Source organism: Crotalus tigris, unplaced genomic scaffold (genome assembly GCF_016545835.1).
Source record: "Crotalus tigris isolate CLP2741 ecotype Arizona unplaced genomic scaffold, ASM1654583v1 scf7180000020968.1038771, whole genome shotgun sequence".
NCBI classification, from domain to species: domain Eukaryota; kingdom Metazoa; phylum Chordata; class Lepidosauria; order Squamata; family Viperidae; genus Crotalus; species Crotalus tigris.
The window spans coordinates 432384-447406 of NW_024098284.1; the positions used below are offsets into that span (position 1 = coordinate 432384).

Consider the following 15023-nt stretch of genomic DNA (forward strand, 5'->3'; position numbering starts at 1 on the left):
ATAGATAGATAGATAGATAGATAGATAGACAGACAGACAGACAGACAGACAGATGGAAATAATGGATGGATATGATGGGGAGAGAAATGCTGGATGGATGGATGAGCAGCATATAAATGTAATTTAATAAAGCTGGTGGGGAATTCTGGGAGCTAAGCCCCCAGGTCTTAAAGTGGCCACGGTTGGGCTCTCCTGATTCAGAAGAAGACTGAGTGCCGAGGTGCTTCCAAGGTCTGTGAAGGCTTTTTAACTTCTGTTGGGCAACTCGAAAAACTAACTTTAACTTTCGTTAAGGCCAAGCCACTTGAAACGGGAGTTTTGTCCTTTTATTGACACAAAGCAGAACTGAAGGAGGGAAAACTTTCCTTGGCCTTTTCATCTCCTCTCCGAAAAGAAAAATATATAAATCTTATCACCCAGCCTCTCCTCCTCGGAGGCGCCTGAATCTTGAACATAAAGAACCCAGCAACGTCTGATAAGGAGGCCTTGTTCAAAAAAAAAAAATTAAAAAAAATTAAAGCAAAACCCCAGAGTCGGGAGGAAAGAATGTCAACAACGGCTGAGTATCCAACGCAATGTATAATTATCAGATTTCTTGAGCCTGATAGTTTTCCTACTGTGCCAAAGAGGATGAAAACGCTGCCTTTCTGGTTGTCGTTTAGGGTTTTTTACGGACACAGTTAGCAAAAACATCTTTAAACTAATAATAATAATAATAATAATAATAATAATAATAATAATAATAATAATAATAATAATGGAAACTCCACCAAAAAAAAGAACAGAAATCACAAAAGACTCCAAACTCAAACAGAAAAGAAAAAGAGAAAATAAGAGAAAATAACTCTGGAAGTTTTTAAGAAGAGACTGGACAATCCGAAATGGTATATGATTTCCTACCTAAGCAGAGGGTTGGACTAGATGACCTCCAAGGTCCCTTCCAAGGTTGTTGTTGTTGTTGTTGTTGTTATTATTATTATGAGACTAAACAGTCACTTGTCTGAGACAGTATAGGTTCTCCTGCTTGACCATGGGGTTGGACTAGATGACCTCCAAGGTCCCTTCCAAGGTCCCATTATATTATTATTATTATTATTATTATTATTATTATTATTATTATTATTATTATTAAGAGACTAGACAGTCACTTGTCTGAGACGGTATAGGTTCTCCTGCTTGAGCAGGGGGTTGGACTAGATGACCTCCAAGGCCCCTTCCAACTTTATTATTATTATAAGATAATGTACAGGGTGGTCCTCAACTTACGACACATCATTCAGTGACCATTCCAACGTACGAACTGGATCCAAAGGTTTGATGGTTGCTCCTCCCCCTGGTGGTCACATGACCGGGCTTCAAGCAACATGGCTGCCTTTGCGGACATTTATAGAGTCACATGACCTTGTTTGAATACGATTTTGCCCCCAAAACCCACCCAGAACTTACTTCGGATTTTGAAGGGCATTTTTCACTACGGTCACAAAATGAAAGCAGCAGTCATAAAACAAGTTGGTTTTACTTAACCGCGAGCACAAGCGGTTTGTTTTACAACCACCCTTAACAACTGCCACAAAAAAACATTGTAAGGATCAGATCCCGTCACATGACTGACCCATTTTATGACCATTATGGGCAGGCTCCGTTTTGGTCATAACTCAAGGACTACCTGTATTACGCTTAACAATGGACATGGGTTTACCAGTCAATAAATCACCACAATATGGAGACAATCCTTGTCTTAACGGCCACAGTTGAGGCCAAAATTTGAGTTGCTAAGCGAGACGGTTGTTTGACCCATTTTACGACCTTCCTTGCCCCAGTTGTTAAGTGAATCGCTGCAGATGTTAAGTGAGCCGCACGGTCGTTAAGCGAATCTGGCTCCCTCCCATTGACTTCGCTTGTCAGAAGGTCGCAAAAGGGGATCAGGTAACACACACACATCCCCAGGGACACGGCGACTGTCGTAAATACGAGTCAGTTGCTGAGCGTCCGAATTTTGATCATGTGACCTGAGGGAAGCTGCAGTGGCCCTAAGTGTGGAAAACAATCGTAAGTCGCTTTTTTTCCAGTGCCGTTGAGATTTCGAACCGTCACTAAGTGAAGGATCATAAAGTGAGGATTGGCAGATGTATTGGCAGATGCAGACCTGTTTCCCTTCTTGCCTCTTTCATTTTGCCTCAGGCCAGAGCTTCGCTTCCATCTCTCTCCATCATATCCATCCATTATTTCTGCCTATCCTTCTTTCTTTCTTTCTTTCTTTCTTTCTTTCTTTCTTTCTTTCTTTCTTTCTTTCTCTTTCTTTCTTTCTTTCTTTCTTTCTTTCTTTCTCTTTCTTTCTTTCTCTTTCTTGTTCTCTTTCTTTCTTTCTTTCCTTTTTTTCTTTCAACCATCTATCTAATTTATGTTACCAATCCATCCATCCATCTTCTCTTGATCATAGCTATCCATTGTTTCTGTCTGTCCATCTTTCTTTTTCTTTCTTTCTTTCCTTCCTTCTTCTTTTCTTTCAACCATCTAATTTATGTTATCAATCCATCCATCCATCCTCTCTTGATCATATCTATCCATTGTTTCTGTCTGTCCATCTTCCTTCCTTCCTTCCTTCCTTCCTTCCTTCCTTCCTTCTTTCCTTCCTTCCTTCCTTCCTTTCCTTCCTTTCCTTCCTTCCTTCTTTTTTTCTTTCAACCATCTATCTAATTTATGTTACCAATCTATCCATCCATCCATCCATCCATCCATCCATCTTCTCTTGATCATATCTATCCATTGTTTCTTTCTCTTTCTTTCTTTCTTTCTTTCTTTTTTTCTTTCTTGTTTCTTTCAACCATCTACCTAATTTATGTTACCAATCTATCCATTCATCCATCCATCCTCTCTTGATCATATCTACCCTATCTTTCTTTCTTTCTTTCTTTCTTTCTTTCTTTCTTTCTTTCTTTCTTTCTTTCTTTCTTGTTTCTTTCAACCATCTATCTAATTTATGTTACCAATCTATCCATCCATCCATCCATCCTCTCTTTATCATATCTACCCTATCTTTCTTTCTTTCTTTCTTTTTTTCTTTCTTTCTTTCTTTCTTTCTTTCTTTCTTTCTTTCTTTCTTTCTTTCTTTCTTTCTTTCTTTCTTTCTTTCTTTCGTGGGAGATGAAAATACAGCCCCCTCCTCATGTAATATGATAGGGCTAGAACAAAGCTGAAATAGGCCCCCACAGAAGTGATTTGAAGCTTTAACTTGAACTTTATGCTATTTCTCAATAAGGACTATTTGTAATCTGCTGAGCTTTGTGCAATATGAAATTGCAAAGTAGGCAGTTCTATGTATATTTGGAACACGGGTATTGTAATCGTGGGAAAAGAGGAACCGAAAGTAGCTGATGGATGCGGGTTCCAATGTACACCAGTATATGTGGAAAGTTACGTTCAGCAAAAGTCAGCAGACCATAAAGAGTTGGGTCTGGACCTGATTGATTGGCTATTGGCCTATAGCTGTCCTTTTGGAATCTGCTATGCCAGGGGTAGGCAACCTTGGCTCTTTTATGACTCGTGGACTTCAACTCCCAGAATTCCTGAGCCAGCCATGCTGAGGGGAAAGGGAGAGGTTTCCAAGCTGAGCCATGCTGGCTCAGGAATTCTGGGAGTTGAAGTCCACGAGTCATAAAAGAGCCAAGGTTGCCTACCCCTGTGCTATGCCATATGTTCTCATTGCAATGGGTTATTAATCTAAGCGACCTTGTGTTATTATGCTTGCTACGTTCCAAATTATTAGCAAAATAAACCTCTGAATCTTAAAAGAAGAATGATTGTTGTTGTGTTACTGTCTTTCGTTTTTTTCATTGGGTTTTCTTTCTTTCTTTCTTTTTCTTTCTTTCTTTCTTTCTCTTTCTTTCTTTCTTTCTTTTCCTTCCTTCCTTCCTTTTATCTATCTATCTATCTATCTATCTATCTATCTATCTATCTATCTATCATCTACCTACCTACCTACCCACCCACCCACCTATATCTATCTATCTATCTATCTATCTATCTATCTATCTATCTATCTATCTATCTATCTATCTATCTATCTATCTATCTTCTCAATCCATCAATTTACCTGACTCTACATCCATCCATCTATCCATCCATCCATCCACTCTTTCTCTCCATCCTACCCATCCATTCTGTCTATCTGTCCATCCATCCATCCCACCCACCCACCCCCTCCCCTCTCTCATTAACTTGCCAGGGAGATTAAAAACAGACTCAGGCCCTAAAAAGAAGGCAGACCAAAGCCAGGCCTCACCTCTGCCCTCCCTGTCCACTCAACACTCATCTCTCAGCAGGACTGCACAGAGAGAGAGAGAGAGAGAGAGAGGGAGGGAGGGAGGGAGGGAGAGAGAGAGAGAGAGAGAGAGAGATTTTATAAATGAAACACCCCCAAAGGCTCCAGTTGCTGCGGGGCCCACAGTTTCATTCACTCCAGACAGCCACCCCATGCGCAGTAATTGGTGTGTGTGTTTGTGTGTGTGTGTGTGTGTGTGTGTGCGCGCGCGCGCGTGCCATTATAGCTAATTTGCTGCTGCTCCCGGTTAGTTTCCCATGGAAGAGAAAGAAGCAGAGACAGGAGCAGGAATTTTCCCAAATCCCTTGGACCAGCCCAGCCTTTTAGGAATCCAGATGTCTGGGCATTTGGAAAGCAAAGTTCACATATGGTTATTTGCAAAGGACCCTTTATTTTTCACCTTAGGGGGCCGTTTGGGGCTGGAAAGAAGAAACGGAGGACACTCGATCCCCGGATTTTTGACATACCAGCCGAGCAGATGCCTCCAGCAAGGGTGTGACGTCCTCCCGGTTTTATTTCTGTCCCGTATTTAATTTTAACTTTCCAGAACACCCTGCTATTTATTATCCCAGGCTGAGAGCTGCAGTCACTCTTGGGCTAAGCTGGGGAACAGCCAGAAATTTTCTCCCTTTCATTCTTCTACAGCCTACGGCCTGTGTATAATTACTGAAGAACAATTGCCAGTGAATTACATAAATTCTGTAAAAGACAGACAATTACTTGTTTTCCATAGCCGTAGCTGTTGAAGCACAGCCTTCAATGGGGAACAACAGGGGGGGGGAAACCCATGTTAACCTGTAATTTTAAAAGCCTCCAGGAAGCCCTGTGCTGAATTTTCACAAAATGCAAGGAGATGTTGCAGTTATAAATGTCCCGTCTAGTAGACAGCTTGGAAATTTCACTGAAATTTGCTGTTGTTGCTAGAATAGAATAGAATAGAATAGAATAGAATAGAATAGAATAGAATAGAATAGAATAGAATAGAATAGAATAGAATAATATTAGAATAGAATAGAATATGGAATGAATGGAATGGAATGTAGAACAGAACAGAACGGAATGGAATATAGAATAGAATAGAATAGAATAGAATTCAGAATGAATAGACTGGAATGCAATGTAGAATGGAACGGAATAGAATGGAATATAGAATAGAATATAGAATAAAATATAGAATTAGAATTAGAATAGAATAGAATAGAATAGAATAGAATAGAATAGGGAATGAACGGAACGGAACGGAATGGAATATAGAATAGAATGTAGAATTTGAATAGAACAGAACAGAACAGAACAGAACAGAACAGAATAGAATAGAATAGAATAGAATAGAATATGAAATGAATGGAATGGAATGTAGAACAGAACAGAACGGAATAGAATATAGAATTAGAATAGAATATTATAGAATAGAATAGAATTCAGAATGAATAGACTGGAATGCAATGTAGAATGGAACGGAATAGAATGGAATATAGAATAGAATATAGAATAGAATATAGAATATAGAATTAGAATAGAATAGAATAGAATAGAATACAATAGGGAAGGAACGGAATGGAATGGAATATAGAATAGAATGTAGAATTTGAATAGAACAGAACAGAACAGAATAGAATAGAATATGAAATGAATGGAATGGAATGTAGAACAGAACAGAACGGAATAGAATATAGAATTAGAATAGAATAGAATAGAATAGAATAGAATAGAATAGAATAGAATAGAATAGAATAGAATAGAGCTGGAAGGGATCTTGGAGGTCTTCTAGTCCAACCCCATTCAGGCAGGAAACCCTAAACCTGTGGTGGCGAACCTGTGGCACTCAGAGCCCCCTCTGTGGTCACACACACCATCGCCTCAGTCCTAGGCGTGTGCAAAAAAAAAAAAGAAGGTTCAATCAATCAATCAATTTCAACTTCTGGGGAAAAAAAAGATCTCGCAAAGTTGGAATTGATTGATTGAACTTTTTAGTCCCACCCAGTCTGCTGTTACCACCGAAGCTACGCCCACCCAATGTGCCACACCCACCCAATAGGCCACACCCACCCAGCACCCAACGATGCATAAGTGGGTTTTGGGTTGCAGTTTGGGTACTCGGTCTTTAAAAGGTTCGCTATCACTGCCCTATCCCATTTCGGACAAATGGCTGTCCAGCCTCTTCTTAAAAAACTCTGCTGATGGAGCACCCACAACTTCTGAAGGCAAGCTGTTCCACTGATCGATTGTTCTAACTGTCAAGAAATCCCTTGATGTCAAGAAATCTCCTTGATTTCCATCCGTTGCTTCTCGTCCTGCCTTCAGGGGCTTTGGAGAATAGCTTGACCCCCTCATCTTTGGGGCAGCCCCTCAGAGACTGGAAGACTGCCATCACGTCACCCCTGCTCCTTCTTTACTCCTACGCAAATCCTGCCACCGTTCTGGTCTCCAGGCCTTTAATCATCTCAGTTGCTCTTCTTTTACACTTTCCCCAGAGTCTCAACCTCTTTTCTATACAATGTCGGGAAGTGCTTGGTTCAAGAGGAACATCCCAGCCAGGCCTGGAGGAACTGAGTAAAGGAAACTCCAGTGGGACAGCTGTGGAGGGACCGTTCAACTTTCCCATGACAAATCCAGAGTTGTTGTTCGTCCTTGGCCGAGCGCCTACTGACGCCTGGGTGGGGAGGGGTTGCCCCTTATCCCTGTTGGCTAATCAGACCTTGGGAGGGGAGCTGATGTGCCAGAGGCAGTCTCTTGTGCTATTCTGGAACATACCAAGGGATCCACCCTGTTTCACTCCCCGAGCACAGGGTCCCGAGAGCAAATTCTGGTCCTGAGCAGGACCCATGTCTTTGCACCGTTCTGCCCAGATCTTTAATTTGCAAAAGCTCCCTATTTTTTGCTGTGTCCTCGTTCTTTGACGCATTCTCCCCTTCATTCGAGTGGGCAGGAGGGGCAACCCACACTGGACCATGTGAAGGGAACGGAAAGCTGCTTCCTGTCTTCCAGGAAGCGACCTGTTGTTGTTGTTAATTGCGAAGTCGTGTCCGACCCATCGCGACCCCATGGACAAGGTTCCTCCAGGTCTTCCTGTCCTCTACCATCTTCTGGAGTCCATTGAAGCTCATGCCTCCTGCTTCAGGGACTCCATCCAGCCACCTCCTTCTCTGTCGTCCCCTTCTTCTATTGCCCTCCATCTTTCCCAGCATCAGGCTCTTCTCCAGGGAGTCCTTCCTTCTTCTCATTAGGTGGCCAAAGGACTTGAGTTTCAACTTCAGGATCTGGCGTTCTCAAGAGCAGTCGGGGTTGATCTCTTCTAGGACTGACCGGTTTGAACGCCTTGCAGTCCAAGGGACTTGCAGGAGTCTTCAGGAAGCGACTAGATGCACGTAACCAGACGCTGCACTTCGGCTGGGTGAGGATTGAAAAATTGTGGAGTCTTTGGTGCTCTCTGAGCTGGGTGGTTTTCTTGCAGACATTTCATGACCCAAACTAGGTAACATCATCAGCGCTAGAAGGAAGGAAGGAAGGAAGGAAGGAAGGAAGGAAGGAAGGAAGGAAGGAAGGAAGGAAGGAAGAGGAGGAGGAGGAGGAGGAGGAGGAGGAGGAGGAGGAGGAGGAGGAGGAGGAGGAGGAGGAAAAAAATGATGGGGTCCTTGGTGCTCTCTGAGTTGGGTGGTTTTCTTGCAGACGTTTCATGACCCAAATTAGGTAACATCATCAGTGCTAGAAGGGAGGAGGAGGAAGAGGAGGAGGAGGAGGAAGAGGAGGGGGAGGGGGAAGAGGAGGAGGAGGAGGAGGAGGAGGAGAATGACTGTGGGGTCCTTGGTGCTCTCTGAGTTGGGTGGTTTTCTTGCAGACATTTCATGACCCAAACTAGGTAACATCATCAGTGCTAGAAGGAAGGAAGGAAGGAAGGAAGGAAGGAAGGAAGGAAGGAAGGAAGGAAGGAAGGAAGGAAGGAAGGAAGGAAGGAAGGAAGGAAGGGGAGGAGGAGGAGGAGGAGGAGGAGGAGGAGGAGGAGGAGGAGGAGGAGGAGGAGGAGGAGGAGGAGGAGGAGGAAAAAAATGATGGGGTCCTTGGTGCTCTCTGGGTTGGGTGGTTTTCTTGCAGACGTTTCATGACCCAAACTAGGTAACATCATCAGTGCTAGAAGGAAGGAAGGAAGGAAGGAAGGAAGGAAGGAAGGAAGGAAGGAAGGAAGGAAGGAAGGAAGAAAGGAAGAAGAGGACGAGGAGGTGGAGGAGGACTGTGGGGTCCTTGGTGCTCTCCAAGCTGGGTGGTTTTCTTGCAGACGTTTCATGACCCAAACTAGGGAACATCATCAGTGCTAGAAGGGCATGGGGTTTGTGGAGTGGAGAAGGAATTGAATTGAATAATCTTTATTGTCCTTTTCTTGCATACACTGTGGCACACATCAAAATGAAATTCCGATGCACCACTCTCGAAAGAGAAAAACGACACCCATCAATGTATAAACATCCCCAGGATAATTATAACAATAATAATATAATAACCAGCAGCACCCCAAAGTGCCAAATTAGACAAAAATGACACCAAGACAGGAGGAGGAAGAGGAGGAGGAGGAGGAGAACTATGTGCTCCTTGTTGCTCTCTATGCTTGGTGGTTTTCTCACAAGGTCACCTCATTTCTTGCAGACGTTTCATTACCAAACTAGGTAACATCATCAGTGCAGTGATGTTACTAGTTGGATCATGAAATGTCTACAAGAGAACAACCCAGCTCGGAAAGCATCAAGAATCCCACAGCCCTCCTCATCCTCCTCTTCCTCCTCTCCACAAACCTCCCCCCCTTCTAGCACTGATGATGTTCCCTATATGGGTCACGAAACGTCTGCAGGGAAATCACCCAGCTCAGAGATGCACCAGGGACCCCACAGTTCAACCCTGAACTTTAAATATTCTTTTCTATCACGACTGCAACAGCCCAGCCACGCAGACTTCGCATTCAAGCCCCGCTCGGATCTGAGACGAACATTGACAGGAGATTGAGGAATGAAGGCAAGAGAAGAGCAAAAAAAAGAGAGAGAGAGAGAGAGAGAGAGACATGGCTGAAAAGAGGAAGACAAAACCAAACCAAAACCAGGACCGGATCAAAATGCAACGTGACCAATTTGCCCACCCCAAAAGCGACAGCTAGAAAAATAAACAGGCTGCGTTCAGGAACCCCAGAATTTGGTCAGTTGGGAAGGTTTTCTAGACCTCATGAAGTTGGAATCGACCGTCTAAATCAGTGGTTCTCAACCTTTTTAATGCCGCGACCCCCAACCGGTCGTAAGTCGAGGACTACTCAACCGGTCGTAAGTCGAGGACTACTCAACTGGTGCAGCACCGTTTGCAGAATGGGACTTTGGCGGGCTCAGCAGGGCAGAGAAGCCTGGACAATTCCTATTGGCTTTTGAAAGCCAATAGAATTAGACTCTATTCAAGAGAGTCTCTTCTATTGGCTTTCAAAAGCCAATAGGATAAAAGGGAGTAGCACAGCTAAGGAAAAAGGGGAAAAAAATGGCGGACTGTGTTGTTTGGCGACCCCAGTGAAATGGTCGTTTGACCCCAAATGGGGTCCTGACCCACAGGTTGAGAACCACCGGTCTAAATGGAAAACAGTCTTTTCATTCCACTCGTGCAACGGTATTAAAAGAAATTCCACCTTGGGGGGGGGGGAAACGGTTGGCCTTGGCTTACAAAGACACCCAGGATGACATAATGAAAAGAGGCATTTTGCAATTGCAGATGCAACATTTTATGCACCTCCAGCAAATTCTGCAAAAACGTGCATTAGCCCTGTCGCGCTTAAAAGACAACCTTGCAAGGTGGGAAAACAGCGCCCCCCCCACTCACCCATCAGAGGCCTAAGGAACTCAGTCAGGGCCCCCACTCAGCCAGTTCCCAACCAGACAAGATTTACACCAACTTCTCTATATCTGCAGGGGTTGCGCTCCCATCTCCTGTCTCTCTACAGCAGGGGTCTTCGAACTTGGCCACTTGGAGACTTATGGACTTCAACTCCCAGAGTTCCTCAGCCAGCCATGCCTGAGTTGTTGTTTTTTACATCCTACTAAAGCGGAGAGGTTACAGAGGAAGGGATTACAAGAGGGTAAACGAAGGCTGGCTGAGGAATTCTGGGAATTCTGAGGAATTTCTCCCTGGAGTCGCACCACCTGGATGGGCTATGTCTGACCTCCCCCCCCCACTGCATTCCCGTGACCCTTCCTCCAAGCCCCCCCCCTCTGCTGTCTCTTTGGGATAGCAGGAAGGGCGGCATATAAATTAGTTACATATACATAAATAAATATGCTAAATAAACTAAAAAAACCCCACATACGTAAGTTTGCCAAAGAAATTTGCTAAACGAATAAAATTTGTTAAAATAAACGAAGAGGTGCTAGATCAGCAAGTGTGCTAAATAACAGAGGAATAGATGTGCTAAATCAGTAAACCAGTGAATTTGCTAAAGAAATCCACCAAAATAAATAAATATCCTAAACAACAAATAAACAGATATTATAAATAAATAAATGACTGAATGTGCTCAATAAAACAAAAAAAAACTACCTTAAATAATTAATAAATTAATACAGGCAGTCCTTGGTGAGTTTTGCCCCGTTTTACGGCCTTTCTTGCAACTGTTGTTAAGTGAATCACCACAATTGTTAAGTTAGTAACACGGTTGTTAAGTGAATCTAGTCCAGCCCCCTGCTCAGAATAACAGAATAAGAATTGAAAGGGACCTTGAAAGTCTTCTAGTCCAACCCTTTGCTCAGAATAACAGAGTTGGAAGAGACCTTAGAGGTCTTCTAGTCCAGCCCCCTGCTCAGAATAACAGAATAACGGAAGGCACCTTAGAGGTTTTCTAGTCCAGCCCCCCTGCTCAGAATAACAGAATAAGAATTGAAAGGGACCTTGAAGGTCTTCTAGTCCAACCCTTTGCTCAGAACAACAGAATTGGAAGTGACCTTAGAGGTCTTCTAGTCCAGCCCCCTGCTCAGAATAACAGGATAACAGAGTTGGAAGGGACCTTGGAGGTCTTCTAGTCCAGCCCGTTGCTCAGAACAACAGAGTCGGAAGTCACCTTAGAGACGAATCCCCTGCGTAGAATAACAGAACACAAGAGACGGAAGGGACCTCCGAGGTCTTCTAGACGAACCCCCCCCGCTCAGAATAACAGAGTTGGAAGGGACCTCGGAGGTCTTCTAGTCCAGCCCCCTCCCGTCGCGCTCCAGCGAAAGAAAGAAACGCGCCAAAGAAACCCACCCAGGAAGGAAGGAAGGAAGGAAAAGCAAGGAAAGGCACCAAGGCGCCCAGCCGTTCGCGAGGCTCACCTGGAGGTAGGCGCGCTGCAGGTAGCTGTAGGGCAGGCGGCGCTGGAAGTCGGCGCGCACCTCCTGGCCGGCGGCGGCGTTGGCGGCGGCGGGGCCGAGGCAGGCGCGGAGGCAGCGGGCGCGGCGGAGGAGGGCGCCGGCCGAGGGCAGCGGGTCGCGGCCGCCGGGCTCCAGCGGCTCCTCGCGGCGGCAGCGCAGCCCGCAGCCCGCCCGCCGCTCCCGCAGCCGCCGCTCCGCGCGCAGCGCCCGCTCCAGCCCGCGCGCAGCGCCCGCGAAGTCCCCGCGCTCGTGCGCCGCCAGCCCGGCCGCGTAGAGCGCCTCGAAGCCCGGCGCCACCGGCGCCACCAGCAGCAGCAGCAGCAGCGGCCGGAGCCCCGCGGCCATCCCGGGCAGGTGCCGCTCAGGAGCGGGGCGAGCCGGGCGCGCTTCCCCGGCGGCTCTGGCAACCGCTGCCCGGGCAGGGGGCGGAGGAAGAGGCGCCGCCGCCGCTGCTCCAGGTCCTTCGCCCGCTCGGCTGGGCTCTGCCGGAGGACTAGCGGCCGGCCGAGGATGGGGCCATCCGGGCGTCGCTTCTCTCCTCCCCTGGCCCGCCCCTTCAGCCCGGAGCCCCGATCGGGAAGGATCCCGAGGGATCGGCAGGGATCGCCGACCCTGCGCCCCGGATGGCGCTTGGCGGCCGGCGGGGGAATCGCTTCCAGAGCCCGACGGGGGACGAGAGGCGCTTCTCAGGCGCTGGAGGGCGAAGAAGGGGGAAATCCCCGCGCGGCAGACCTGGAGGTTTTGAAGAAGAGGGAGGCTGGGCAGCCCCTTGCCTCGAAGGGTGCGGGCGGGTCTCCTTTCTTGAGCAGGGGGTTCGACTAGACGACCTCCAGGGTCCCTTCCGGCTCTATTCTGTATGATTGATTGACAGATAAACAGACAGCGGACGGACAGACAGACAAATAGAAATGGTCCAGCGTCTCCTCCTTAAGTAGGGGGTTCGACTAGAGGACCTCCAGGGGCCCTTCCAGCTCTATTCTGTATGATTGATTGATTGACAGATAGACAGATAGATAGAAAGACAGACAGACAGACAGATGGATGGCCAGATAGAAATGGTCCAAGGTCTCCTCCTTGAGCAGGGGGTTAGACTAGAGGACCTCCAATGTCCCTTCCAGCTCTATTCTGTTTGTTTGTTTGATTGATTGATTGATTGACAGATAGATAGATAGACAGATAGACTGACGGATGGATAGATAGATAGACAGACAGCTAGAAATGGTCCAAGGTCTCCTCCTTGAGCAGGGGATTAGACTAGAGGACCTCGAAGGTCCCTTCCAGCTCTATTCTGTTTGATTGATTGATTGATTGACAGATAGATAGATAGACAGATAGACTGACGGGTGCATAGATAGATAGACAGACAGCTAGAAATGGTCCAGGGTCTCCTCCTTGAGCAGGGGGTTAGACTTGAGGACCTCTAAGGTCCCTTCCACTTGTACAGTTGATTGATAGATAGACAGATAGACAGACAGACAGATATATAGATTGAAATGATCTAGGCCAGGTCTCCTGCGTGAGCAGGGGGTTGGACTAGAAGACCTCCAAGGTCCCTTCCAGCTCTAGTCTGTTTGATTGTTTGCCATTTGATCCCTACAGTTAATCAGAGATAGGAGTTGGTAAAGGAGAGACCACAGGGAGATCCCTGGGGCGGCTGTAGGCTATTATTATCATTATCATTATCATTATTAAAACCCGACTTACAACAGTTCATTTAGTGACCGTTTAAAGTTACAATGGCACTGTAAAAAGAGACTTCGTATCGGGTTTTTTTTTCAGACTTACGACCGCTGCAGCATCCCCATAGTCACGTAATCAAAAGTTCTGGGTTCCATATTTATGACGGTTGCCATACCTCCTGGGTCATGCGACCCTGTGATTCCCCTTTTTGCAACCCCGTGGTTACATGACCATCATCTGTCTCCAGAAGTGTACACTCCAGCTGTGTTTACACAATCTCCGAATCAAGTTAATTACCAACTTGAAGGCTGCATTTATACAACAGCCGAAGCTGGGCTAGTTTTAAGCCAGGGGTCTTCAAACGTGGCCCTTTTATGACTTGCAGACTTCAACTCCCAGAATTCCTCAGCCAGTATGGGGGAACTGTGGCCCCTTCATGACTCGCGGACTTCAACTCCCAGAATTCCTGAGCCAGTGTGCCACACAAGTGGCTTTGTTTACTTCTTACCGAAACACGACACGGCACACGCACGCATTAGACTCACTTTTTTTCTTCAATTTATTTGTGTCCTCCTCATTGTAAAACAGTTGGTCACCTTACCCATGCTGGCTGAGGAATTCTGGGAGTTGAAGTCCACCAGTCATGAAGGGGCCATAGTTCCCCCACGCTGGCTGAGGAATTCTGGGAGTTGAAGTCCGCAAGTCATGAAGGGGCCATAGTTCCCCACGCTGGCTGAGGAATTCTGGGAGTTGAAGTCCACAAGTCATGAAGGGGCCATAGTTCCCCACGCTGGCTGAGGAATTCTGGGAGTTGAAGTCCGCAAGTCATAAAAGGGCCAAGTTTGAAGACCCCTGTTTTAACTAACTCCTGTTAGTTGCAGGCAGTCCTCATGACCACAACTGACCCCAAAATTTCTATTGCTAAGCAAGACAGCTGCGAAGTGGGTTCTGCCCCATTTTACGACCTTCCTTGCTACAGTTGTTAGGTGAATCATTGTACTGGTTAACTTAGTCACACGGTCGCTAAGTGAATCTGGCTTTCCCACGGACTTTGCTTATCTGAAGGTTGCAAAAGGGGATTACATGACGCCCCCACCCGGGATGCTGCGACCGTCATAAAAATACGAGTCAGTGGCCAAGCGTCCGAATTTGGATCACGTGACCCACGGCGATGCTGCGACGGTCATTAAGTGTGAAGAATGGTCGTTGTGACTTTGAACGGTCACTAAACGAAGTCAAGGGCTATTTGTATATGTATCCTCAGTAATTATTAGCAGACATGGTGCTTTTTTTGTCATAGAACACACCAGAACGGAGTTCCGGCACCTTTTTTTTAACAGATTTTCCAAGTTTTAAAAGGAACTTTTGAAAATTTGAGGTTTGGTCCACGCGGACTTGAATCGCCCTGTTGAGCATAGCAGGTTGGTGGCAAAATCATTAAATGCGGGCTGCTTGTGTGTTGAGTCCAATGCATGCGTACTTCGCCTGCGTTGGTTGTGATGGCGCTGCTCGGCTTGTGGCACTATTCGGCTTGTAATTGGTTGTGTGGTCATGCACTGAGTGCTTACTGCGGGCGGCGACCATTATGTTTCATTACATAACTGACATGTGGGGGTGTGTGTACAGTGATTGACTAAATAATAATAATAATAATAATAATA

The 15023-nt window shown here is 46.1% G+C and overlaps 1 protein-coding gene across 1 annotated transcript in view; it reads right to left on the minus strand.

The window, feature by feature from the left end:
• P3H2 (prolyl 3-hydroxylase 2) overlaps positions 1–11802 on the minus strand; it is a 72323-nt gene extending 60521 nt beyond the window's left edge. Inside the window, exon 1 of the mRNA XM_039369102.1 lies at positions 11644–11802. The gene's annotated coding sequence lies outside the window, so the exon portion shown is untranslated. The remainder of the gene's footprint in view (positions 1–11643) is intronic.
• Between the last annotated feature and the right edge of the window lie 3221 nt (positions 11803–15023).